Source organism: Macaca thibetana, chromosome 3 (assembly GCF_024542745.1).
Source record: "Macaca thibetana thibetana isolate TM-01 chromosome 3, ASM2454274v1, whole genome shotgun sequence".
In the NCBI taxonomy this organism is placed as follows: Eukaryota; Metazoa; Chordata; class Mammalia; order Primates; family Cercopithecidae; genus Macaca; species Macaca thibetana.
In genome coordinates this window covers 128,868,289-128,895,035 of record NC_065580.1, presented here as the reverse complement: position 1 = coordinate 128,895,035, position 26,747 = coordinate 128,868,289, and the positions used below count along the sequence as shown (strand labels likewise).

Here is a 26,747-nt window from a genome sequence, read left to right as displayed (position 1 = left end):
AGGCCCAGACTCTACCTCGGACTGGGCACTCTCCGGGCCTGCATCTTGCCTCACCGCGGACCCCTCGGGCCAAGCTTCTGTCCTTCGGTGGACTCTGCAGTCCCAGCTCTTGCCTCCCAGTGGCCTCTGTAGGCCAAGCTCATGCCTCGATGGCGGCCTTTCCAGGCCCAGCATTTGCTGCTTTGCATCCTCTCCAGGCCCAGCACTTCCTCCAGTCGGCCTCTCCGGGCCGGCTCTTCCTCCCGGCGGCCTCTGCAGGCCCAAGTTCCCCTCAAGTCGGCCTCTCCGGGGCCAGCTCCTGGGTCCCGGTGGCCTCTACAGGCCCAAGTCGTCCTCAAGTAGGCCTCCCCCATCCCGGCTTTTGCCTCTTGGCAGCCTCTCCAGATGCACAACTTCCTCCCATCAGCCTCTCCAGGCACAGCTCCTCCTGCCTCCCAATGGCCTCTTTAGGCCCAGCCCAGCTCCTGCCTCTTGGCAGCTTTCCCAGGTCCCGCTTTTGACTTTTGGCGGCCTCTTCAGGCCCAGAACATGACCTCCAATCGGCCTCTCTGGGCCCAGCATACTGCCTCCTGAAGGCCTGTATACAGGCCCAGCCTCCGCCTCACAGCAGACTGTCCCACACCCAGGCCTCCACCTCGCTGCAGCCTCCCCTGTCTGAAGCTCCTGCCTTCTGGCAGCTTCCACAGGCCCTGCTCCTTCTGCCTCTCAGTGGCCTGTGCAGACCCAGCTCCAAACCTTTCTCCAGACAGAGCTCTATAGGCCCACCTTCTGCCTCCTGGTGGCCTGCACAGACACAGTTCTGGCTGGAGAACAGCCTCTGCGGGCCCCGCTCTTTCCTCCCAGGGCCTCTCCAGGCCTGGCTCTCGCCTCACAGTGGTTTCCCAGGGCCATGTTCCTGCCTGCCTGCCTGCCTCCCGGCAGCCCCTACAGGCTCAACTCTGTGGGCCCCGCACTTGCCTCCCAGGGGCCTCTCCAGGCCTGGCTGTCACCTCACAGTGGCTTCCCGGGGCCAGGTTCCTGCCTGCCTGCCTGCCTCAAGTGGGCCCCTCCAGGGCCAGCTCCTGCCTCCCATTGGCCTGTAGAAGCCCTTTCTCCGCCTCTCACGTGGCGGTCTCTCCCATCTGCAAGCCCAGCTCCTGCCTCTCAGTGGCCTCCGTAGGCCAAGCTCATGTCTCAACGATGGCCTTTCCAGGCCTTGCCACATTTAACACATTTCCAGAGTTTCTCACCAGTATGGTTTGTTTCTTAGAAAAGATTGAGTTGTGGTTAAATGCTCCATCACATTTTTTATGTATGTGGAGTTTCTCTCCAGTATAAAATTGCTTAATTAATAATTAATAAGGATGGAGAACGAGTTAAAGGCTTTGCCACATGTGTCTTCTGTAATTGCTGGGGTTCTCTCTAATATCAATTATCTTACATTTATTCAGGTTTAAGGACTTTTTAAAGACATTGTCATATTCCTTATTGTAGGGTTTCTCTTCGTATTAATTATCTTATGTATAACAAGCATTCAAGACTAGTTCAAAGTTTTACCACATTTTTTGCTGTTGTAGGGTTTGTCTCTAGAAAGTGATCAGATATTATGTAAGGCCTGAGATGTGCTTAAAGGTTCTGTCACATTTTTATCCCTTGTAAGGTGTAATACAAATTCTCTTAGGCTTTGGGAAGCTGAGGCAGGTGGATCACCTGAAGTCAGGAGTTCGACACCAGCCTGGCCAACATGTTGAAACCCCATCTCTACTAAAAATACAAAAACCAGCCGGTGTGGTGACATGCACCTGTAATCCCAGCTCCTCAGGAGACTGAGGCAGAAGAATCAATTGAACTGGGAAGGCAGAGGTTGCAGTGAGCCGAGATAGTGCCACTGCACTCCTGCCTGGCTGAAAAAGTGAGATTCCATCTTTAAAAAAAATTGGTTTTAAAAATAAAATCTCTTAGGTTCATTAAGGTTTGAGGGCTGGTTAAAGGCTTTGTTACATTTTTTTACATTCATAAGATTTTTATCATGATGAATTCCCTTATGTACAATAAAGGTTTGGAACTGGTTAAAGGCCCGGCCACATTCTCCACCCTTGTAGTGATTTTTTCCAGTACAAATAGTTTTATGTATGTATAAGGCCTGAGGGCTGGACTTTGCCACATCTTCACATGTTTAGGGTTTCTCTCCAGAATGAATTTACTTATAGTAAAATGAGCACAAATTAAAACCTTTGCTACATTCCTTGCAATTGTAAGGGTTCTCTATCATGTGAATTATCTTATATTCAGTAAGGATTGAGCACTGATCAAAGACTTACCACATTCTTCACGTTTCTAGGGTTTCTCTCCAGTATGAATTCTCTTAGGTTTAGTAAGGTTTGAGAACCAGTTAAAGGCTTTGCCACATTTTTCACACTTGCAGGGTTGCTCTCCAGTGTGAATTCTCTTGTGTTCAATAAGATGTGAGCTCTGGTTAAAGGTTTTGCCACATTCTTCACATTTGTAGCATGTCTCTCCAGTATGAATTCTCTTATTTTTAGTAAGGATTCAGCCATGCACAAAAGCTTTTTCACATTCTTCATGGTTGTACAGTTTCTCACCGGTTGTACAGTTTCTCACCAGTATGAATTCTCTTATGTTGAGAAAAGTATGAGAACTAGTTGAAAGGTTTGCCATATTCTTCACATGTGCAGCGTTTCCTTCCAGTATGAGCTCTCTTGTGTCCAGTGAGAGGTGAGCCCTGGTTGAAAGTCTTTGGCACATTCTTCACATGTGTAAGGTTGCTCTACAGCATGAATTCTCTTATGTCCATAAGGTGTGAGCTCTGGTTAAAGGCTTTGCCACATTCTTCACATTTGTAGGGTTTCTCTAGGGTGCGAATTCTCTTATTTTGAGTAAGGTTTGAGAACCAGTTAAAGGCTTTGCCACATTCCTCACATTTGTATGGTTTCTCTCCTGTATGAATTCTCTTATGTTGAGTAAAATTGAGCACCAGTTAAAGGCTTTGCCACATTCATCACATTGAAAGATTAACATTGGTTAAGTCCATTATAACTTTTTTTCTGTCCCTTACACTAACCCACACTTTTCAAGTCTTTTAAGTTTAACTCTTCAATGCCATAGCTTTCATATCTTCTCAGTATCACTTTTGGGAATAAATGTTTTATGCTCTGCCCAGGCAAAAGTTCTGGAGTAAAATGAGAGGACACAGCTAAAAGGAATAAAAATAAACTATACCACTTATTAGGCTCAGGTGAATATACTTTACAAATACACAATATAAAATTATGCCAAGCACAATAAAATGGCATAATACCACAAGCCCAAATTCCTTAATAGACATGTAAATGTAACAAAAATATATTGACCAAAATGCCTTTGTAAGAGCTCTAAAACCCAGTTAAAAGATTTCAGTGTCACAGATGAGAATGATGCCAAAATCCACACAGAAGACAAAAGAACATCTGTTACATTTACCCACCACAGCCATACCTCCTCCCCAATATAAAATAATGCCTTTAAGTGTAAACTCTCAATTCCTGGCTTCTCTGTCAAAAGTGAAAAAAAAAAATAGTGGCACATGTGTCCATACTTCTGCCTTGAGGGGTCTTTCCAAAGACTGGCTTCTGTCTACTGTGAACCAGAGTGCTGAAAGAAATGGTGCTATACTTTGAATGACAGGTTAGTGTCTGTGAGACCAAAGGTAAATGATTGTTACAGCAGCAAAGAGACTGTAGGACCACACAGAAAAAGCAGGTGTATCAACTTATTACAGGCTCTTCAGCAGAAACATGGGCAAGCCCACATAACTCAATAAATGGAACACAAATTTAAGGAAGAGACATCTAAAGAACAGGTTTGAGAAATTTTCAATATCTAGTGTGGTAAACTGGTGTAAGATACTTCAGGGTTGAAAGTCACTTTACACAGACTGACAGATGGCTTTTTATTTAATGTACACATCTCAACTAAATGTTACAATATATATAAAGCATCAGACTAACATGGCCCAATCAAAGAAACAAGTATGCAGAAATCAACCCTAAAGAAATGAACATGTATAAATTATCTTTAAAAATCAAGATAACCATCTCAATTATGCTCAATGTCTAACATGGGAACACAGAAAACTAAGTGTAATCAGGAAAATAAGAATATCAACAAAATGACCGAAGGAAAGAAATTGTAGAGCACAAATATACAAAACATGACTGAGAAATTATCCAATGTATGAAAAAATATTAAAAACTGAAGCTCAACAAACTTCAACTCGGATAAAGAGACCCATAACAAGGCACAATATAAGCAAAGTTTTGAAAGCCACAGAAAAGAAGAGAATCTTGAATGCAGAAAGTCAAGAGATGTATCATCTGTATGCTGCTCCTGCAAGATTACCAGTGAATTTTTGAACAAAAACCCTGCAGACAAGAGGGGAGTTGGGTTATATAGTCCAAGTCCTGAAGGAACAAAAACTTTCAGCAAAACTGTCCCACAAAATTTTAAAAATAAAGATTTTCCAAGATAACTAAATGCTGAGTAAGTACATCACCAGTACATCACCTGCAAGAAATGAAAAAAGAAGTCTTTCCCACTGAAAATTTAAAATGATAGAAAACACACCAAGTCATATAAACATACACAACTCTCTGGGAAAGATATGCACACACACAAAAATAAAACTTTGTAGTATTACAATAATTAAGCAGAAAACAATTGTGCTTTAAAATTGGAAAGACATCATGAAAATTAAAATACTCATTAGTAGATGATATACTTAGTGATGTCATAAGTTAAGGGCAGATGTAATGAGCAAGAATTTTTGTAGGCAACTGAGTGCAAGTTGTTACCAGTTTAAAATATAGAGTTGTAACTTATTTAAGAGATTTTATGTAATTGGTAACCATAAAAAAATGCAGATATGCAACAGAAAATAAAAAAAGCAAAGCATGTCACTGCAAATATCAACAAGACACAAAGAAATACAAAGTAAATACAGACAAAATAGCTACAAGAGTCAAATAAAACAATAAAATGGTAATTGTAAATCATTTCCTTTCAGAAAAGTATCAAAATATTCATGGACTAAACTTCCCAATCAAAAGGAAAATGTTAAATAAAGGGATTATTTTTAATTTAGAAACCAAAATCCACCTATGTCATTTCTCCCAGAGACTCACCTCAGATCTGATGATGAAAATAGACTGAAAGATGGAAAAAGACATTCCATGCAAATGTTAACCAAATGAGAAGCAGAGAACAAATTATATTAAGTCAAAAGCTGCCATATTTTATAAAATATAGTTTAAGTCAAAACTCACAAGAGACAAACAAGGACATTAAATTATAATAAAATGGCTCATTCACTGGGAACTTATTTATATCTCCTATCATGGTTGCTAAATATATAAAGCAAGCATTGACACAAATGAAGTGATGTAACAGTGGGAGAGTACTTCAATACTTTCAGTAATGAATAATAAAGCATGACAGAACATTAATAGGGGAAGAAAAGACTTGAAAGCAATGTAAAGCAATTATACCTAAAAGACATGTGGAACACACCACACAACAGCAGAATCCACAATATTTTCAATAGCTCATAAGAAAATTCTGCTGGATACAACATCTGTTATTTCACAAAACAATCCATTTTTTAAACTTGAATATTACATACTATTATTTTTGGCCAGAATTGAATGAAACTAAAAATCACTAACAGAAGGAAAACCAAAAAATTTCACAAAATATGAAAATTAAACAATACACTCTTAAGCATGCTCTTGTTCAAAGGTCGGAAGACTTAATCCTGTGAAGATGGCCATGCTGACCAAAGTGATCTGTCTACACATTCAATGCAATCCCTTTCAAATTCCAAATTTCACTTTTCAAAATACAGGAAAACAACCCCCAAATCATGTGGAATATCAAGAAACCACAAAGTCCCTGACTACTTAAAAAAGGAAAACAATATTGGAGGCATCATGCTTTATGGTTTCAAAATATAAAACAAAGGTAGGGTAATCAAAACACTTTGGTACTGGCATAAAAGTAAAACCCTACACCAAGAAAACAGAACGCAGCACAGATAAAAACTCTCACATGTATGGTCAAATGAGTTATTAACACCATTTGTTGTGGCATTATTCACAAAAGTCAATAGGTTAAAGCAACCCAAACTTCCCTGACCAAATAAATGGATAAATATAATTTGGAATATAAAAATAATGGAATATTACTCAGCTTAAAAAAAAGAACAACAAGAAATCTCCTAACATCTACCATAAACATAAATCCTGATGACATTATGTTAAATTTAATGAGCCAGCCAAAAATAAGACAAATACTGTATGAATCTGCTTATATGGGATATCTAAAGTAGTTACACTACTAAAAAGAGAAAACAGAATAATGTTTGGAAAGGGCCAGGTAATGGGAAATAGGATTCACATGGATTGTGTATTAGTTTAACAAGATAAAAACATTCTAGGCTGGGCAGGTGGCTCATGCCTGTTATCCCAGCACTTTGGGAGGCCAAGGCAGGCAGATCACATGAGGTTGGGAGTTCAATACCAGCCTAACCAACATGGTAAAATCCCATCTCTACTAAAAATACAAAAGTTGGCCAGGCATGGTGGCACACACCTATAATCCCAGCTACTCAGGAGGCTGAGCCAGGAGAATTATCTGAAACAAAAATCAAAATAACCATCTCAATTATGCTCCATATGTAACATGGGAACACAGACAACTAAGTGTAATCAGGAAAATAGGAACCCAGGAGATTGCAGAGAGCTGAGATTGTGCCACTGCACTCCTATCCTAGCATTTCCCCAGATAAATAATATGAGTTTCTGACCACGCTCACCCTCTTTCCTACTATTACTTGTATCCACTATAATAAAGGCTGGCGCTGGAACCAGCAGAACACTCTACCCCCTCCTCCTTAGCAGGAAACCTAACACATGCAGGAGTCTCTGTAGATTTAACCATCTTCTCACTCCATTTGGCAGGTGTCTCTTCTATTTGAGGAGCCATTAACTTTATCACTACAATTATTAATATAAAACCTCCAGCTATGTCCCAGAGTCACACACCCCTTTTCGTCTGATCAGTCCTAATTACAGCAGTTCTCTGACTCCTTTCTCTCCCAGTCCTAGCCGCCAGCATTATTCTACTGTTAACTGACCGCAATCTTTTTTTTTTTTTTTTTTTTTTTTTGAGACGGAGTCTGGCTCCGTCGCCCAGGCTGGAGTGCAGTGGCTGGATCTCAGCTCACTGCAAGCTCCGCCTCCCGGGTTTGCGCCATTCTCCTGCCTTAGCCTCCCGAGTAGCTGGGACTACAGGCGCCCGCCACCTCGCCCGGCTATTTTTTTGTATTTTTTAGTAGAGATGGGGTTTCACTGTGTTAGCCAGGATGGTCTCGATCTCCTGACCTCGTGATCCGCCTGAACTGACCGCAATCTTAATACTACTTTTTTTGACCCAGCTGGTGGAGGTGATCCTATCGCATATTAGCACTTATTCTGATTCTTTGGTCAGCCTGAAGTCTATATCCTCATCCTGCCAGGCTTCAGGATAATTTCCCATATCGTAACATACTACTCTGGAAAAAAGCCATTTGGGTGTATGGGCATAGCATGAGCCATAGCATCAACTGGCTTCTTAGGGATTATGTATGGGCTCACCACATATTTACAGTAGGAACAGATGTACATACACAAGCATACTTCACCTCTGCTACTATAATTATTGCTATTCCTACTGGTGTCAAAGTCTTTAGCTGATTAGCTACACTACACATTGGTAACATCAAATGATCTCCTGCAATACTCTGAGCCCTAGGGTTTATTTTTCTTTTTACAGTAGGAGGTCTAACCGGCATTGCACTAGCAAATTCATTGCTAGATATTGTTTTACATGATACATATGACGTCACAGCCCATTTCCATTATGTTTTATCAATAGGAGCCGTATTTGCTATTATAGGTGGCTTTGTCTACTGATTCCCCCTATTTTCAGGTTATACACTTAATCAAATGTATGCTAAAATTCACTTTGCCATCATATATATAGGTGTCAATTTAACTTTTTTCCTGCAGCATTTCCTCAGCCTATATGGTATGCCTCGAAGTTACTCCGATTATCCCAACGTGTACACCGTCGTGCACTCATAATCTATTCCCTCATTAGGGTTAAATAATGAGGGAATAGATGCAATCCCTGGACGCTTAAATGAATCCGCCTTAACCGCTACATGACCAGGCCTCTACTACAGACAATGCTCAGAAATTTGTGGCTCTAACCACAGTTTTACACCTATTATTCTAGAATTAGTCCCATTAAAAACTTTCAAAACTTGGTCTATATCCGCACTATAATATCACTGTAAAGCTACCCCAGTGTTAACCTTTTCAGTTAAAGATTGAGAGAATTCACACCTCTTTACAGTGAATGCCTCAACTAGATATTTCCACATGACCTATCATTATTATATCAACAATCATAACTATATTCTCCATTATCCAATTAAAACTATCAAAGTTCATTTACCATACACCCCCTACACCAAAAATAATTAAAACACAAAAACGTGACTACCCTTGAGAAGTAAAATGAATGAAAATCTGTTCACCTCACTTACTGCCCTGACAATTCTCGGTTTACCTACAGCAGCACTAATCATCTTGTTTCCCACCACACTCCTTCCAACCTCCAACTATCTAATCAATAACCGATTGATTTCTATTCAACAATGACTAGTTCAACTTGTTCTCAACCAAATAATCATACATAATATTAAAGGATGAACTTGATCCCTTATACTAATATCCCTAATTCTCTTTATTGCCTTAATCAATCTCCTTGGGCTTCTACCCCACTCATTTACACCAACTGCTCGACTATCAATAAATCTCGGTATAGTAATCCCCTTATGAGCAGGCACAGTAATCACAGGCTTCCACTTTAAAACTAAAAACTCTTTAGCTTACCTCCTACCACCAGGCACACACGTTCCACTTACCCCTATACTAGTAATCATCGAAACCATTAGTCTACTTACACAACCAATGGCATCAGCTGGACGTTTAACAGCCAGCATTATAGCCGACCACTTACTTATATACTTAATTGGAGGAGCCACACTATTATCAACTATTAACCATCCCACAGCTTCGATCACCCTTATTATTCTAATTCTATTGACCACTCTCGAATTTGCTGTCGCCCTCATCTAAGCTTGTGCCTTTAGGCTATTAGTAAGCCTTTATTTATATGACAACACATAATGACCCACCAAACACACGCCTATCATTTCATCACACTCAGTCCTTGGCCATTAATAGTGGCTCTCCCAACTCTCCTAATAACATCCGGCTTAGCTACATGATTTCACATTAACTCTATTACTCTTTTAACCTTAGGCCTACTAACCAATACACTGACTATATATCAATGGTGATGTGATATTATCTGGGAAAGTACATTTCAAGGCCACCATACAACAATTGTCCAAAAAGGCCTCTGATGTAGAATAGTCCTATTTATTATCTCAGAATTATTTTTATTTGCTAGATTCTTCTGGGCATTCTGCCATTCTAGTCTAGCCCCAACACCAGAACTAGGAAGACATTGACCCCCAACAGGCATTTCTCCCCTCGACCCTCTGGAAGCACCCCTCCTGAATACATCTGTATTACTAGCATCAGGGGTTTCAATTACTCGAGCCCATCACAGCCTAATAGAAAATAATTGAAAACAATTCAAGCACTACTTACCACAATTGCCTTAGGCATTTACTTCACCCTCCTGCAAGTCTCAGAATACTTTGAGGCTCTCTGCTATTTCTGCTGGAATTTATGGCTCAACATTCTTTATAGCTATAGGTTTTCAAGGACTTCACAGCATTAATGGATCAACATTCCTCACTATCTGTCTCCTCTGCCAATTAAAATACCACTTTACATCTAGCCATCACTTTGGCTTTGAAGACGCCACCTGATACTGACACTTTATAGATGCAGTATGACTATTTTTGTATATTTCTATTTACCGATGAGGATCTTACTCTTTTAGTATAAACAGTACCACTGACTTCCAATCAATTAGTTTGGACAACATCTGAAAATGAGTAATTAACCTAATACTAGCCCTAGTAATCAACACGCTATTAGCCCTATCACTGATAGTTATTACATTTTGGCTCCCGCAACTTAATATTTATATTAAAAAATCCAGCCCCTACGAATGCAGATTTGACCCGTTATCCTCTACCCGCATTCTCTTCTCCATAAAGTTTTTTCTAGTAGCCATCACATTCCTCCTATTTGACTTATAAATCGCCCTACTACTTACTACTCTTGCCATGAGCCCTTCAAACAAGCAATCTGACACTAATAATCAGCACAGCCCTTATACTAATTATCATTTTAGTCCTAGGGTTAACTTATGAATGAACTCAAAAAGGATTAGATTGAACTGAATTGGTAGATAGTTTAAGCCAAAATAAATGATTTCAACTCATTAGCTTATGATACAACATATTTACCAAATGCCCTCTATTTATATCAATATTAGCATATACTGTACTACTTCTGGCGATATTAATCTATTGATCCCACCCGATATCCCTACTATGCCTAGAAGGAATATTATCATTATTAATCATAAATACTCATAACTTTAAATATACATTTCACCCTAGCATTCATAATACCAATTACCCTCCTAGTACTTGCTGCCTGTGAAGCCACAGTGGGCCTTGCCTTACTAGTTTCAATCTCCAACACCTATAGCCTAGACTATGTATATAACCTAAATTTACTTCAATGCTAAAAATTAGTATTCCAACAATTATAATGCTACTAATAACATGATTCTCTAAAAATTCTAAAATCTGAATCAATATGACTATTCACAGTCTAATCATCAGCTTCATTGCCCTATTATTTTTTAATTAATTCAATGACGATCTATTCAACTTCTCATTAACTTTCTCTTCTGATCTGCTGAAATCACCCCTTCTAATATTAACAGCCTGACTACTACCTCTTATAATTACAGCAAGCCAGTACCACCTCTCCAATCAGTCACCCTCATGGAAAAAGCTCCATATTTCCATACTGATTTCCCTACAATTTTTTTTTATAATTATGGCATTCGCAGCCACAGAACTAATTATATTTTACATTCTCCTTGAAGGTACAATTATCGCTGCCTTAATTATTATCACCCCCTGGGGTAACCAACCAGAATGCCTCAATGCAAGCTTATATATCTTATTTGATACACGAGTGGGATCTCTCCCCCTACTTATTATACTTATTCACACTCAAAATACCTTAGGTTCACTGAACATGACAATAATATTTAACACCCAAGAACTATTAATCTCCTGATCCAATAACCTTATATGATTAGCATGTATTATGGGTTTTATAGCAAAAATACCCCTATACGGACTTCACCTATGACTTCCTTAAGCCCACGTAGAAGCCCCTATTGCAGGCTCAATAGTACTTACAGCGGTTCTCCTAAAACCTGGCGGCTAGGGCATAATACGGCTTACCTTTATCCTCAGCCCCCTGACAGAGTATACAGCCTACCCCTTCCTCGAGTTATCTTTATGAGGGATAGTTATGATAAGCTCTATTTGTCTACGACAAACTGATCTAAAATCACTTATTGCATATTCTTCTGTAAGTCATACAGCACTTGTTATTATGGCTATCCACATTCAAACCCCCTGAAGCTTTACGGGTGCTATTACCCTCATAATTGCCCATGGACTTCCTTCGTCCTTACTGCTTTGCCTAGCAAATTCAAACTATGAGCAAATCCATAGCCAAATCATTTTACTCTCTCGAGGGCTTCAAACACTACTCCCACTAACAGCCTTTTGATGACTTAGAGCAAATCTTACTAACCTTGCCTTACCCCCACACCATTAATCTAATGGAATAACTCTTTGTAATGGTGGCTTCATTCTCCTGATCAAACATCACCATTATGCTTATAAAACTTAATATTAATCACAGCCCTTTGTTCCCTGTACATACTTATCACAATACAACAAGGAACACTTACACGTTACATTAATAGCATTAAACCTTCCGCTATACGAGAAAATATACTAATACTCATACACCTTGCACCTATTCTATCGTCCCTAAACCCTAAGATTACTATAGGTTTTATACCCTGTAAATATAGTTTAATCAAAACATTAGATTATGTGTCTAGTAATAGAAGTCTGCAACTTCTTATTTACTGAGAAAGTATTCAAGGACTGCTAACTCCTGCCCACATGCCTAACAACATGGCTTTCTCAAGTTTTAGAGGATAAGAACTATCCATTAGTCTTTGGAACTAAAAATATTGGTGCAACTCCAAATAAAAGTAATAATCACGTATTTTTCCATTACTATAATAACCTTAGTCTCCTTAACCTTACCAATTATTACCCTCACAAGAACTTATATCCATATTATGTAAAAATATCTATCGCGTTCACCTTCACCATTAGCCTCATTCTCACATTTATGTATATAGACCAAGAAGCCATCATCTCAAACTGATATTGAATAATAGTCCAAACCCTTAAACTCTCACTAAACTTCAAACTAGACTACTTCTCCATAAAATTTATCCCAGTAGCACTATTTGTCACCTGATCTGTTATACAATTCTTGATATATAAAATAAGATCCTAACATTAATCAATTTTTCAAATATTTATTTTCCTCACCACAATATTAATTCTTGTTACCAACAACAACCTTTTTCAACTTTTTATCGGATGAGAAAGCATAGGAATTATGTCTGTTTTACTAACTGGTTGATGACTAGCCGAGCAGATGCTAATACAGCAGCCCTCCAAGTGATTCTGTATAACCGCTATAACTAAAACCGCTATTTTAGTTATAGCATGATTCCTCTCATTCTCCAATACATGAGAACCTCAACGGGCATTTATCCTAAATCCTACCCCCGATCTTCTTCCCTTAATTGGCCTTCTCTTAGCAGCAGTGGGAAAGTCAGCTCAATTTGGCCTCTACCCCGACTTCCTTCCACCATGGAAGGCCCAACCCCAGTCTCAGCCCTACTCCACTCTAGTGCTATAGTTGTAGCAGGAATTTTCCTGCTTATCCATTCCACCCCTTAATAGAAAATAATATATTAATCCAAACCCTTACAGTGTATTTAGGGGATACTACCACCTTATTTCCAGCAATTTGTGCTCTAACACAAAATGTGATCAACAAAATTGTAGCATTCTCCACCTCAAGGCAACTAGGCCTTATAATAGTCACAATTGGCATGAAACAACCACACCTAGCATTCCTACACATCTGCACCCATGCCTTTTTTAAAGCTATATTATTTATATGTTCAGGATCCATCATCCATAACCTCAACGATGAACAAGATATCCGAGAAACAGGAGGACTATTTAAGACTTTACCCCTTACTTCCTATTCCCTTTAGTATTGGCAGCCTAGCACTCATGGGTATGCCTTTCCTCACAGGCTTTTTCTCTAAAGATCTCATTATCAAAACTGCAAACACATCACGTACCAATGCCTGAGCCCTCTCTATTACTCTTATTGCCACCTCCCTAACAAGTGTCTATAATATCCAAATTATTTTCTTCACTCTAATGGGACAACCCCACTTCCCAACCCTAATCAGCATTGACAAAAATAACCCTTCCCTAATAAACCCAATTAAATGCCTTATAGTCGGCATTATCTTCGCTGGGTTTCTCATCACCAATAGCATTATCCCTACTTCATCCCCCCAAAACAACAATACCACCCCCCTAAAACGTACAGGCCGAGCTGCAACCATCCTAGTTGCAATGGAACTTAGTTTTATAACTAATAATCTTAAGACAAAATATCCATTATAAACATTCAACTTCTCCAATATATTAGGATTCTACTCAATCACAATTCACTGTACAACCCCTCACTCAAACCTATCTATAAGCCAAAACCTGCCATCACTTCTGCTAGATCTAATTTGACTAGAAAAGTCCATACCAAAGACAATTTCACAGAGCCAAATCACAGCCTCCATTACCATAACTACTCAAAAAGGTCTAATTAAATTTTATTTCTTCTTTTTTATTCCATCCTTTTTAACTTTACTCTTAATTATCTAATCTATCACTCCAAGTAATTTCAACTGCAACATAAATACCAACAATGTTCAACCAGCAACTACCACCAACGAACACCCATAATTATAGAAAGCACCCACACCTGCAGAATCCTAATGTATCAAACCTGGCCTCTCACCCTCAAAAATTATTCAACTTCCCACACTAATAAAATTAACTATGATGACCACCCCATCATACTTCAACTACAAAACCATCATTGTACTTCAACTCTAAGAACACTAATGACCATTATATGTAAAATAAACCCACTAATAAAATCATTAATTACACATCCATTGATCTCCCCACACCATCTAATATCTCTGTATGTTGAAACTTTGGCTCACTTCTCAGTACCTGCTTAATCCTCCAGATCATCACAGCGTTATTTCTGGCCATACACTACCCACCAGATACCCCAACTGCTTTCTCTTCTGTTGCCCATATTAACCGAGATGTGGACTATGGCTGAAAAGTCCACGATTTTCACACTAACGGCTCTTCAACATTCTTCATCTGCCTCTTCCTACATGTAGGTCGAGGCTTATATTATGGGTCATTCATATGCTTTAGGAACCTGAAACACTGGCATTCTCCTCCTACTCACAACCACAGCAACAGCATTTATACGCTATGTGCTTTCATGAGGCCAAATATCATTCTGAGGCACTATGGTAATCACAAACCTACTATCAGCCATCCCATATATTGGAACTGACCCTGTCCAATGAATTGGAGGTGGATTTTCAGTTGACAAAGTCACTCTTACACGATTCTTCACCTTCCACTTCATCTTACCTTTTGTCATGATAGCCCTAACACTTCTCCACCTTTTTCTCCTACATGAAACAGGGTCTAATAACCCTTCAGGAATTTCACCACATTCTGACAAAATCACTGTCCACCCTTACTATACAATCAAAGATATTCTAGGTTTTTCTCCTCCTCCTTTTAATAATTCTAGTACTGTTTCTGCCTGACCTCCTGAGCAACCCAGATAATTACACCTTAGTCAACCCCTAAATACCCCGCCCCACATAAAACCATAGTGATACTTCTTTTTATTTGCATATGCAATCTTATGATCCATCCCCAATAAACTAGGAGGTGTACTGGCCCTTCTATTATCCATTCTCCTTCTAGCAGTTGTTCCTGCACTCCACACATCCAAACAACAAAGCATAATATTCCGCCCATTAAGGCAATATCTGTTCTGAATCTTACTCACCAACCTATTCACCCTCATATGGATTGGAGGACAGCCAAGAACATCCTTTCATAACCATTGGACAGATGGCATCTATGATATGTTTCTCTATTATTCTTGTTCTCGTACCACTCACTGCCCTAATCAAGGATAAACTACTTAAATGAAACTGCCCTTATAGTATAATCCAATACGCCAGTCTTGTAAACCAGAAATGGAGAGTCCCCCAGGGAAACTCAGAGAAAAAGCATTCCCGCTTCACCATCAACACCCAAAGCTGAGATTCTAATTAAACTATTCTCTGTATTCTTTTCGACATGCATTTTAACTACTATGTAAGTACTGACCATCAGCACTGATACATTAATACTTTTATGTACTTCATGCATTACTGCTAGTCCCCATGAATAATATATAGTACTATCAATGCTTGATTGTACACAGTACATTCAGAGATTTTATGACATTATAAGCTTGCTCCACATGCATATAAGCAATTATTAGCAATTTCTTAACTATCATATATAATACTATACTTACATATAGAACTAGTTCCATATGAATATCGACCAGTACTCAAAGTTCTTAATATTACATAGTACAATCATTTGTTCATTGGACATAGCACATTTCAGTCAAAACCACCCTTGCCAGCATGGATATCTCCTACCAAATTTTGGTCTCTTAGTCTACCAACCTCTGAGAAATCATCATCCCACTTGGGCATGTAACCCTCCTCACTCCAGGCCCGTAATACTTGGAGGTGACTATACTTCAACTGTACCTGGCATTTGGTTCTTACCTCGGGGTCATAAAACTAAGATTGCCCACACGTTCGCCTTAAATAAGACACCTCGATGGACGAGTGACTCTCACCCTATTAACCAGTCACAGGTGCACTGTCATGCATTTGGTGTTTTTAACTTTTGGGATCACTCACCATCGCGAAAGGCCTGGTCCCCTCGCCATTGGCTGTAGTCGTACTTGGATTTGATTTCCACCAAACCAATTGTAGAAATTGCACCTACTCCTCAGGTGATCCACACAACTCGGCCTCCCAAAATTCTGGGATTACAGGCATGAGTGACTGTGTCCAGCACTTTCTTCAACTTAAAAAAAAGATTTTTTTGACCAGGCACAGTGGTCACGCCTGTAATCCCAACACTTGGGGAGGCTGAGGTGGAAAGATTGCTTGAGCCCAGGAGTTCAAGACCAGCCTGGGTAACATAGGGAAACCACTTCTTCCCTAAAAATACCAAAAATTAGCCAAGCGTGGTGGTGCGTGCCTGCATCCCCTGCAGCCCAGCTACTTGGAAGGCTGAAATGGGAGGACTGCTTGAGCCAGGAGTTCAGGGCTGCAGTGAGCTACACCTTAAGGCAGGGTAGGCAGTCAAGGAAGCGAACATGTCCTTGAGATGTGCCAATCAGGGCACTGAGACACGTGATGTGTGAACCACCATGTACAGCTACTGCACATATGCACCCAAAGGACAGCCCAAAACATGCTTATACCTCTTCCCATGCAGAGGCTGCCATGAGGCAGGAGCTGGCCCTGGAGTGGCCGTATTGACCTCAACTTGGGCCCGGAGAGGCCGACTGGAGGAAATGCTGGGCCTGGAGAGGATGCAAAGCAGGAAACGCTAGGCCTGGAAAGGCTGCCATCGAGGCATGAGCTTGGCCTACGGAGGCCACTAGGAGGCAGGAGCTGGGCCTGCAGAGGCCACCAAAAGGCAGGAGCTTGGCCTGAGGGGGAAACAGCGAGGCAAGAGGCAGGACTGGTGAGGGCCCACTGTGAGCTAGAGGCTGGGCTTGGAAAGGCCACCCACAGGTAGGGGCTGGGCCTGGAGAGGCCATGAGAGGCATGAGCTGGGCCCCAATGGGCCAGCGTGAGGGTGAACCTCGGCCCGGTGAGGCCAGTGTGAGGCAGGAGCTCACACCTCTGGGTGGGCTGCGAGAGCATTAGTTGGGCCAAAACAGGCCATGGTGCTGGAGGAGCTGAGCCTGTTGAGGCTGCCGGAGGGCAGGCAGGCAGGAACCGAGGTGTCTGCTGGGTGCACAAGGGGCCTTCCTACCAGAGGGCAGGCCAGATGAGGGTCAGGCTGTCAGGGTGCTCACTCCTGGTGCTTTGGCTCTTGTAGGTGCAGCTCAGTGCACAGACGTCACTGGGGCCTGTGTCTGACTTCTACACATTCCTAGTGGGGATCTGCACTGTGGCTGTCACTGAGAGCCAGTTCCTCATCAATGGGAAACCTTTGTATTTTCACGGCTTCAACAAACACGAGGATGCAGATGTACATTGGCACTCCTAGGTCCTCATGGGGTCTGCTTCTGGTCACCTTTCACTTTCGCCTTCCCTGTGTCCCACAGTTGACGGCAATGAGGCAAATGGCTCCAAACTGCCTTGTGGTGGAGCTGGTGCTTGGGCTGGAGAGGGGGCTCGTGGGGTGGCTCTCCAGGGTCCTAGTTCTTGGAGGAAGTGCAACTTTGACAGGGAAAGGGTCACATGGCTCTGCTGTCTCCTAGATCTGAGGGAAGGGCTTTGATGGGCTGCTGCTGGTGAAGGACTTCAACCTGCTTTGCTTCCTTGGTGTCAACTCCTTCTGCACCAGCTACTACCCCTACGTGGAAGAAGTGCTGCCGATGTGCGACTGTTATGGGACTGTGGTCATCGATGACTGTCCTGCCGTGGGCCTGGTGCTGCCGTGAGTTTCCACTGTGCACCTGCTCTGCCTGTGCAGCCCACGGGCCACACCGTGACCCTCTGACCCTTCCCTCCTGGCCTGCAAGCAGCTTTTCAACAACGTGTCTCTGCATGAACACATGCGGGTGATGGAGGAACTGGTGCGCAGGGACAAGAACCACCCCACCATCGTGATGTGGCCTGTGGCTGAGTCTGCATCCTACTTGGAATCTGCTGCTAGTACTTCAAGTGAGTGCCCCCTGCCTGCCCTGGGCTAGATTGGGAAGGAGACACTGGCAGATGGCAGGCTGGGATGGGCGTGTGTAGTTTGAGACCAGCCTCCCGTCCCAACCCAATGGGAGGGCCCTCCATACCTGGACAGTTCAGGGGATCAAATGTCTACCCACCCAAATTGTGGTTTTATTTTCCTTTCTTTTTTAGTTTTTTTTTGAGACGGAGTCTCGCTGTGTTGTCCAGGCTGGAGTGTGGTGGCGCGATTTCAGTGCACTACAACCTCCGCCTCCTGGGTTCAAGTGATTCTCCTGCCTCAGCCTTCTGAGTAGCTGGAATTACAGGCACACATGAGCCACTGCACCTGGCCCTTTTTTTCAAAATGGGGTCTCAGTCTGGTTGCCCAGGCTGCAGTGCAGTGGTGTGATCTCGGCTCAATGCAGCCTCGACTTCCCAGGCAGGTGATCCTCCTGTCTCAGCCTCCCAAGGAGCTGTGATTATAGATGTGTGCCACCATGCCCAGCTAATTGTTGCTTTTTTTTGAGATGGAGTCTCACTCTGATGCCCAGGCTGGAGTGCAGTAGCATGATCTCGGCTCACTGCAACCTCCGCTTCCCAGGTTCAAGCGAGTCACCAGCTTCAGCTTCCTGAGTAGCTGAGATTACAGACATGTGCCACCACAGCCAGCTAACTTTTGCATTTTTTAGTAGAGATAGTGTTTTGCCACGTTGGCCCGGCTGGTCTTGGACTCCTGATCTCAGGTGATCTGCCTGCCTCAGCCTCCCAAAGTGCTGGGATTACAGGTGTAAACCACTGTGCCTGGCTAATTTTTGTATTTTTAGCAGAGATGGGGTTTCAGCATGTTAGCGAGGCTGGCCTTGAACTCCTGGCCTTATGTGATCTCCCTGCCTCAGCCTCCCAAAGTGCCGGGATTACAGGTATGAGTGACCGTGCCTGGCCCCCTTTTCTTCCTTACAATCATGCAGTTCTAACTCAGTGTTCAGAGGTAGGTTTTTCACTTGTGGTAGAGGCAGAGGAGGTTGTAGAAATGCTCCTTGAGGCAGACGCCACACCCCAGTTTCATGGAGTGCTTTGGGTTGAGCCAAGTCTGCAGTAGGCAGAAGGCTGTGAGAAGTCGTCCCACCCTGTGCAAAGGACAGTTCAGAGCTGGGGGTACAGTGGTGTGCTCAGCAGGAATGGGTGGACAGGCCGGCCCTTTGTTGCAAAGGTGGAGAGCACAGGCTTCCAGGAGCAGGTGACTGACAGGCTTCTTTGGGAGGAGGCCAGAGGAGATGCCTGTTTTCCCGGGGCAGGAATTGAAGGGAGCCACCCAGGCTGGAGTGGTTTAGCCAGGCTGTCATAAGGCTTTGAAGCTTCCCATCTGAGAGCTGGGTTATTGGAGAATGTGGGTTTGGAACTTGAGGCTAGTGGGTTCTGTTCCATCCTGTGCCAGCCACAGCCTTTGAATGGGTAGAACAATGATGGGGGGAGGCTGTAAAAGAAGAAATGAACCTAGGAAAGAGAAGAGGAAAAGAGGCTTCAACAACAGTCTAGGCTAGACATGGTGGCTCATGCCTGTAATCCCAGCACTTTGGGAGGCCAAGACGGGTGGATCACCTGAGGTCAGGAGTTCAAGACCAGCCTGCCCAACAGATAGTGAAACCCCATTTCTGCTAAAAATACAAAAATAAGCCAGGTGTGCTGCTGTGAACCTGTCATCCTAGCTACTCGGGAGGCTGAAGCAGGAGAATCGCTTGAAACCAGGAGGCGGAGGTTGCAGTGAGCTGAGACTGTGCCACTGTACTCCAGCCTGGGCTACAGAGTGAGACTCTTGTCTCTCCAAAAAAAATAGTCTGTTCTGTGGAGGATTCGGGTGGGTGCCGGGAGCTCTGACCACGGGTTCATCCCTTTGTGTTAGGTTTTTCTTCCTTTCATCTCTCCTGGTTAACTCAACCTGGCTTAAAAGCCGTTTCTACTAAGAGGCTGTCCCTGACTCTCCAGTCCAAGTTACGTTTACTGTCACTCAGCACCCAATTCCTGCCACCACTTGTCATTTCCATTTGCAACATTTCTTTCATTGTTTATTTTTCAGAGTCAGGGTCTTGCTCTGTTGCCCAGGATGGAGTACAGTGGTGCAATCATGACTCCTTGCCACCTCAACCTCCTGGGCTTGAGTGATCCTCCCCCTTCAGCTTCCCTAATAGCAGGGACCACAGTTGTGTGCAGCCATGTCAGGCTAAGTTTATTTATTTTTTTCCGTGAGATGAAGTCTCTTGCTCTGTCGCCTGGGTTGGAGAACAGTGGTGCGATCTCAACTCACTGCAACCTCTACCTCCTGGGTTCAAGCAATTCTCTTGCCTCAGCCCCCTGAGTAGCTAGGATTACAGGCGGGCACTACCAGGCCCAGCTAGGGTTTTTTTGGGTATTTTTTGTAGAGACGGGGTTTCACCATGTTGGCCATTCTGGTCTCAAACTCTTGACCTCGTGATCCACCTGCCTCAGCCTCCCAAAGTACTGGAATTAAAGTCATGAGCCACCATGCCCTGCCCTAATTTATGCATTTGTTGCAGAAACAGGGTTTTGCTATCTTGCCCAGGCTGGTCTCGAACTCCTGGTCTCTAGTAAGCCTCCTGAAATGCTGGGATTCTAGGCGTGAGCCACCTTGCCTAGCACTTGCACCATTTCTCTGTGCACACGTTTCCACTCCCACTGCCTAGGACCTGTGGACTTAGATTTGAGTCACTACTGAGTACCTCACACCCAGCCCCATGCCTACCTCCCAGCCTGCACTCCCTGTTTGCTTGGTGCATTAATATCCCTCCTGAATCTGCATCCATCCACCTCCTGTGTTCAAGAGCTGTTTCAGGGGGTCAGTCTCATTTTTGGCAGTGGCCTGCCCAGTGACCTTAGCTCTGTGTACCTGGAAGGGTGGCTGCTCCTCTGGGGGGATAGGATTCGGAGGTCTGGGGGGAGAGTGATGTTAGAGAGCTCGGTCTAGGACTAGAGGATCATATGCCCTTACATAAAATACATCTCAAGTTAGGGATGAAAGCAGCGGCTCCGTGCTTTGTGTTTTTTTCTTTGTTTTCTTTTCTTTGTTTGTTTTGAGACAGGGTCTTGCTCTGTGGACCAGGCTGGAGTGTAGTGGTGCAATCTCGGCCCACTGCAACCTCCATCTCCTGGGTTCAAGCACTTCTCGTGGCTCAGCCTCCTGAGGAGCTGGTGTTACAGACACGTGCCACCATGACTGGCTAATTTTTATATTTATAGTAGAGACGGGGTTTTGCCGTGCTGGCCAGGCTGAAAGCTGCCTCAAGATTCTCTGTGAAGGCCGGGCATAGTGGTTACGCCTGTAATCCCAGCACTTTAGGAGGCCAAGGCAGGCAGATCATTTGAGGTCAGGAGTTCGAGACCAGCCCAGCCAAGTGGTGAAACCTTCTTTCTACCAAGAATACAAAAAATTAGCTGGGCGTGGTGGTGTACCCCTTTAATCCCAGCTGCTCAGGAGGCTGAGGCACAGAGGTGCTTGGTCGTGGGTGGGAGAGGTTGTGGTGAGCCGAGATTGTGCCACTACATTCTAGCCTGGGTGACAGAGCGAGACTATGTCTCCAAAACAAAACCAAAATGATTTTCTGTGAGAATGACTGCATTGGCCCCTTGGATGGGAGCGCTTCTCCACTGCAAGGTGAGGGGAAGCCCAGTCATGGGACTGCTTCCTGTAGAAGAGTCAGTTCCAGTGGCAGGGGCCCAGGGCTTTGGCTGAGGACTGTGCATTGGCAGATGCTTTGCCTCTCACAGCCCTTCCCAGCTGCGCACATCATGAGTATCAGAGTGGAGTCACAGACCTGCCTCCTTTGGGCCTCTTTGTGACCATGTTTCCTGCCTGTGGAGCACGGTAATTTCAGGGTCTAAATTGGTACGCTTGGATGTTCTCAGCCCTAAGAGGCACCTCTTCCTGTTGTAGGGTGTTTCTGTTTGTTTGTTTGTTTGTTTTTAAGAAATGGGGTCTTGCGATTTTGCATGTGATCCTCCTGCCTCACCCTCACAAAGCGCTGGGAATAGAGGTGTGAGCCATTGCATCCAGCCACAAATCAAAATTTTGGGAGTCCTGTCATTGGCTCCCCCAGGCCCACAGGACAAAGCCCTAATCCCTGGTCAGGACACTCCTCTGCTCTCTCCTGGGATTTCATCCTATTCCCCTCACTCCCAGCCACTGATCTGTTTCAATTGTGTTTGTTTGTTCTCCTGCTGTTGCTTTAGCTGTTTCTTCTGCCTGGAATTCCCATGTTGGCACCATAACCACCTACTAAAAGACCCTTTTTTTTCTTTAGAGATAGGGCTGGCTGGACATGGTGGCTCACACCTGTAATCCCAGCACTTCGGGAGGCCAAGATGGGAGGATCGCCTGAGGTTGGGAGTTCGAGACCATCCTGACCAGCATGGAGAAACCGCATCTCTACCAAAACCACAAAATTAGCTGGGTGTGGTGGTGCATGCCTGTAATCCCAGCTACTTGGGAGGCTAAGGCAGGAGAATCGCTTGAAGTTGGAGGCAGAAGTTGCAGTGAGCTGAGATCATGCCACTGCACGCCAGCCTGGGCAACAAGAGTGAAACTTCATCTGCAACAACAACAAAAAATACTTTAGAGATAGGATCTTGCTATGTTGCCCAGGCTGCTCTCGAACTCCTGGACTCAATTGATCTTCCTGCCTTGGCCTCCCAAAGTGCTGGAATTACAAGACAAGGTATTTACCATGGCCCAAGCCACCCAAGGCAACCTCCCTGTGGCCATAGGCTTCCACCAAATCCCTGAGCAAATAGTGCAGTGTTGCCAGTCTGTGGTTTCATGTTGAACTAAGGATATTCTCACGTGCTGTTTAACTGTGTGCCTTGTTGACCACCTGTCTCCATCCTTTAATGACCCCTGTGGCCCACACGGCTCATGGGTAAAGGTGCGCTGGGCCTCAGATGCCCCCTCCCAGGGTGCGCTTCCAGGATTCAGCTCCTGGACAGGAATAGTCAGTCACCAGGGATAGGGTGGGACCAGGGCTGGGGCTCTCTTAGCTGCTGATGCCTGCTCACCTGACCCCTGGCACTGTTGCTACCCGCTATAGGTGGCTGAGGAGTGGGCCCAGGGCACCTTCAAACTCAACCCCAATGATGAGGACATTCACACAGCCAGTGAGCACCACCTGAAGGTACGACCCCTGGAACCCCACCGCTTTCCTGGTCTCCCCTCTCCACCTCGCCCAGGGCCATCATTCTGTTTACTCCCCCACTGGCAGACAGCTGGCGAGACCTCAGGACATGGGCCAGGCATGGAGGCTTATGCCTATAATCCTAGTGCTTTGGGAGACTAAGGTGGGAGGATTGCTTGAACCCAGGAGATGGAGGTTACATTGAGCAGAGATCCCATTGCACTCTAGCCTGTGTAACAGAGCAAGAGTCCACTGAAAAAAAAAAAAAAGCAAAAAAGCAGTGTTTCTCGAAGCTAGTACCCCAACTAGCAGCACCAGCATCACCTCAGAACTCCTGAGAAATGTGAGGTGAGGACCCACTTTAGATGGCTGAATCAGAGATTCTGGGGGTGGTCCCCAGCAATTTGTATTCACTTTATTATGATTTTTTTTAATCTTTGAGATGGAGTTTTGCTCTTTTCGCCCAGGCTAGAGTGCAGCAGTGCCATCTCAGCTCACCGCAAACTCCACCTCCCGGGTTCAAGCGATTCTCCTGTCTCAGCCTCCCGAGTAGCTGGGATTACAGGCATGCGCCACTACGCCTGGCTAATTTTGCATTTTTACTAGAGATGGGGTTTCACCACGTTGGTCAGGATGGTCTCAAACTCCCGACCTCAGGTGATCCACTCGCCTCAACCTCCCGAAGTGCTGGGATTACAGGTGTGAACCACCGTGGCTGTCCAGCAATTTGTATTTTTAATAAATTCTCCAGTTGTTAGGCCTGGTGGCTCACGCCTGTAATCACAGCACTTTGAGAGGCTGAGGCAGGAGCATTGGTTGAACCCGGGAGTTCAAAACAAGCCTGAGCAACATAGCGAGACCCTGTCTCCAAAACAAAAAAAAATTAAATTAGTAGTCATGATGGTTTGTACCTGTGGTCTCAGGAGACTGATGTGGGAGGATCCCTTGAGCCCAGGAGGTCAAGGATGCAGAGAGCCATGATTGCACCATTGCACTCCAATCTGGGTGATGCAGCAAGACCTTGTCTCAAAAAAGCCCAAATCAACAACAACAAATTAGCAGGGCATAGTAGTGTGCGTGCCTTTATTCCCAGCTATTTGGGAGGTGGAGGCTGAAAGATCCCTTGAGTTCAGGCTGCAGTGAGCTATGATGGCTGCTGCACTCCAGCCTGGGCAACAGAGCAAGACCCTGTCTCCTAACAAAGAAAACTATTCTCCGGGAACATCTGATGCATGCTAAACATAAGGACTATTTGAAAACATAAAGGCCAGTAAAACCTAGAGGCCAGTAAGCATTAGTAGTGCATGTAAATGTTATCAATAATTATGAGAAGATGGTTCAAGCTGAGAGTGAGACAGAACCGAATGGGTAAGATAGGATCTGCCCAAGGCACTGACATCCTGGAAGAGGGACAGGTCCTGGGCCTAACAGCATCAGACGCCAGGGTGCCCAGGGCCCACCACTCATCCACTTACACCCCCAGGTTCACTGAGAGAACGTGGGACAGGCCCTGACCCCGACATGCTGGCCACTGACCTCTACTACCTTGTCCTCAAAGGGGTGAGTGTGTAGCAGCCAGAGGGAGGGTGAGAAGATGGGGTGCCCCTCAGAGGGCAGGGAAGCTCAGGAAGGGGTACAGGCAGCCTGGCCTGTGGCTCACATGTGTAATCCCAGCACTTTGGGAGGCCTAGGTGGGTGGGTCACTTGAGGCCAGCCTGGTCAACTTGGTAAAACCCTGTATCTACTAAAAATACAACAATTAGCCGGTTATGCTGGCACAGTCCTATGATCCCAGCTACTCAGGAGGCTGAGGCAGGAGAATCGCTTGAAGCTGGGAGGTAGGTGGAAGTTGCAGTGAGGTGAGATTGTGCCACTGCACTCCAGCCTGGGCGATAGAGCAAGACTTTGTATGGAAAAAAAAAAAAAAAAAAAAAAAAAGGAATGGGCACCGGCAATGGAGGCAGATAAGGGCATGGAGGAAGCTGCCTCAGCGCCATCTCCTAGGAGGTGAGCCTAGGTGCCTGGAGGTCAGGGTTGCCTGGTGCTCTGGCCCACGTCTTCCTCTTTTCCCAGCCACCTGTTTTTAGGCAATGTGAGGCGTGTGTGCGAGTGTGGGCACAGTGTGGAGCAGTAAGGTGGTGTGGGTGGCCCTGTGTGCTCCAGGTTCAATGGGCAGATCTGCCAGGTGTGGGTGCTATTGCAGGCACAGCAGGCTTAGGTCCTCCCATGCCTGCCCCCAAATAAAGTGGGGGCAAGAGGAGGCTGTTGTGTATTTCCTGCCCTAGCCTGGTTCCTTCCTTGCTAGGCTTTCCAGGGCTGACCAGTGGGATGGTCAGGGACTGGAGAGGCAGGGCAGGGTGGCCTGTAATCCTAGCACTTCGGAAGGGCAAGGTGTGAGGATGCTTGAGGCCAGGAGTTTGAGACCAACCTGGGCAACCCAGGGAGACCCCTGTGTTATTACCTCTACCAAATAATAAAAATAATTAGCCCAGCATGGTGATGGATGCCTGTAAGTCCCAGCTACTTGTAAGGCTGAGGTGAGAGGATCAGTTGCACCCAGGAGTGGAGGCTGCAGTGAGCTATGTTCACATCACTGCATTCCAGCCTGGACAACAGAGTGAGACCCTGTCTCAAAAAAAAAAATCTTAAAAAAAATATGCTTTTGGAGTAAACTGGGCAAGGGCAGTAAGGGTGATAGATGGGAAGGGAAGAGGTGTCTCCCATCACAGCCTCTGCCCTGTCCAGGTCCCATTACTTTCAAACAGGGTATCACAGTGGCCTCCTATGCCAGGAGCAGTGGCTCACACCTGTAATCCTAGCACTTTTGGAGGCCTGGGCAACATAGCAAGACCCCAGCTAATACATTAATAAGAAAAAAATAGCCAAGTGGTCATGGTGGCTCACACCTGTAATCCCAGCACTGTAGGCTGAGGCTTGTGGATCACCTGAGGCCCCTAGTTGGAGACCAGCCTGGCCAACATGGTGAAAGCCTGTCTCTACTGAAAATACAACAATTAGCTGGGCCTGCTGGCAGGAGCCTGTAATCACAGCAACTGGAAAGACTGAGGCAGAATTGCTTGAACCCAGGAGATGAAGGTTGCAGTGAGCTGAGATCCCACAATTGCACTCCAGCTTGGGTGAAAAGAGCAAGCCCCTGTCTTAAACAAATAAAATGAAAAAAAAGGAGGAGGAGGAGTAAGAGGAAGAAGAAACAGCCAGACTCAGTGGCTCACTCCTGTAAACAAGGAGGCAAAGGAGGAGGAGGAGGAGAAGGGAGGCGTAGGA

General features: G+C 44.5%; 1 pseudogene; it reads left to right on the top strand.

The window, feature by feature from the left end:
* Window positions 1–149: 149 nt before the first annotated feature.
* LOC126950914 (beta-glucuronidase-like) lies at window positions 150–23,470 on the top strand (annotated as a pseudogene).
* Window positions 23,471–26,747: the final 3,277 nt, after the last annotated feature.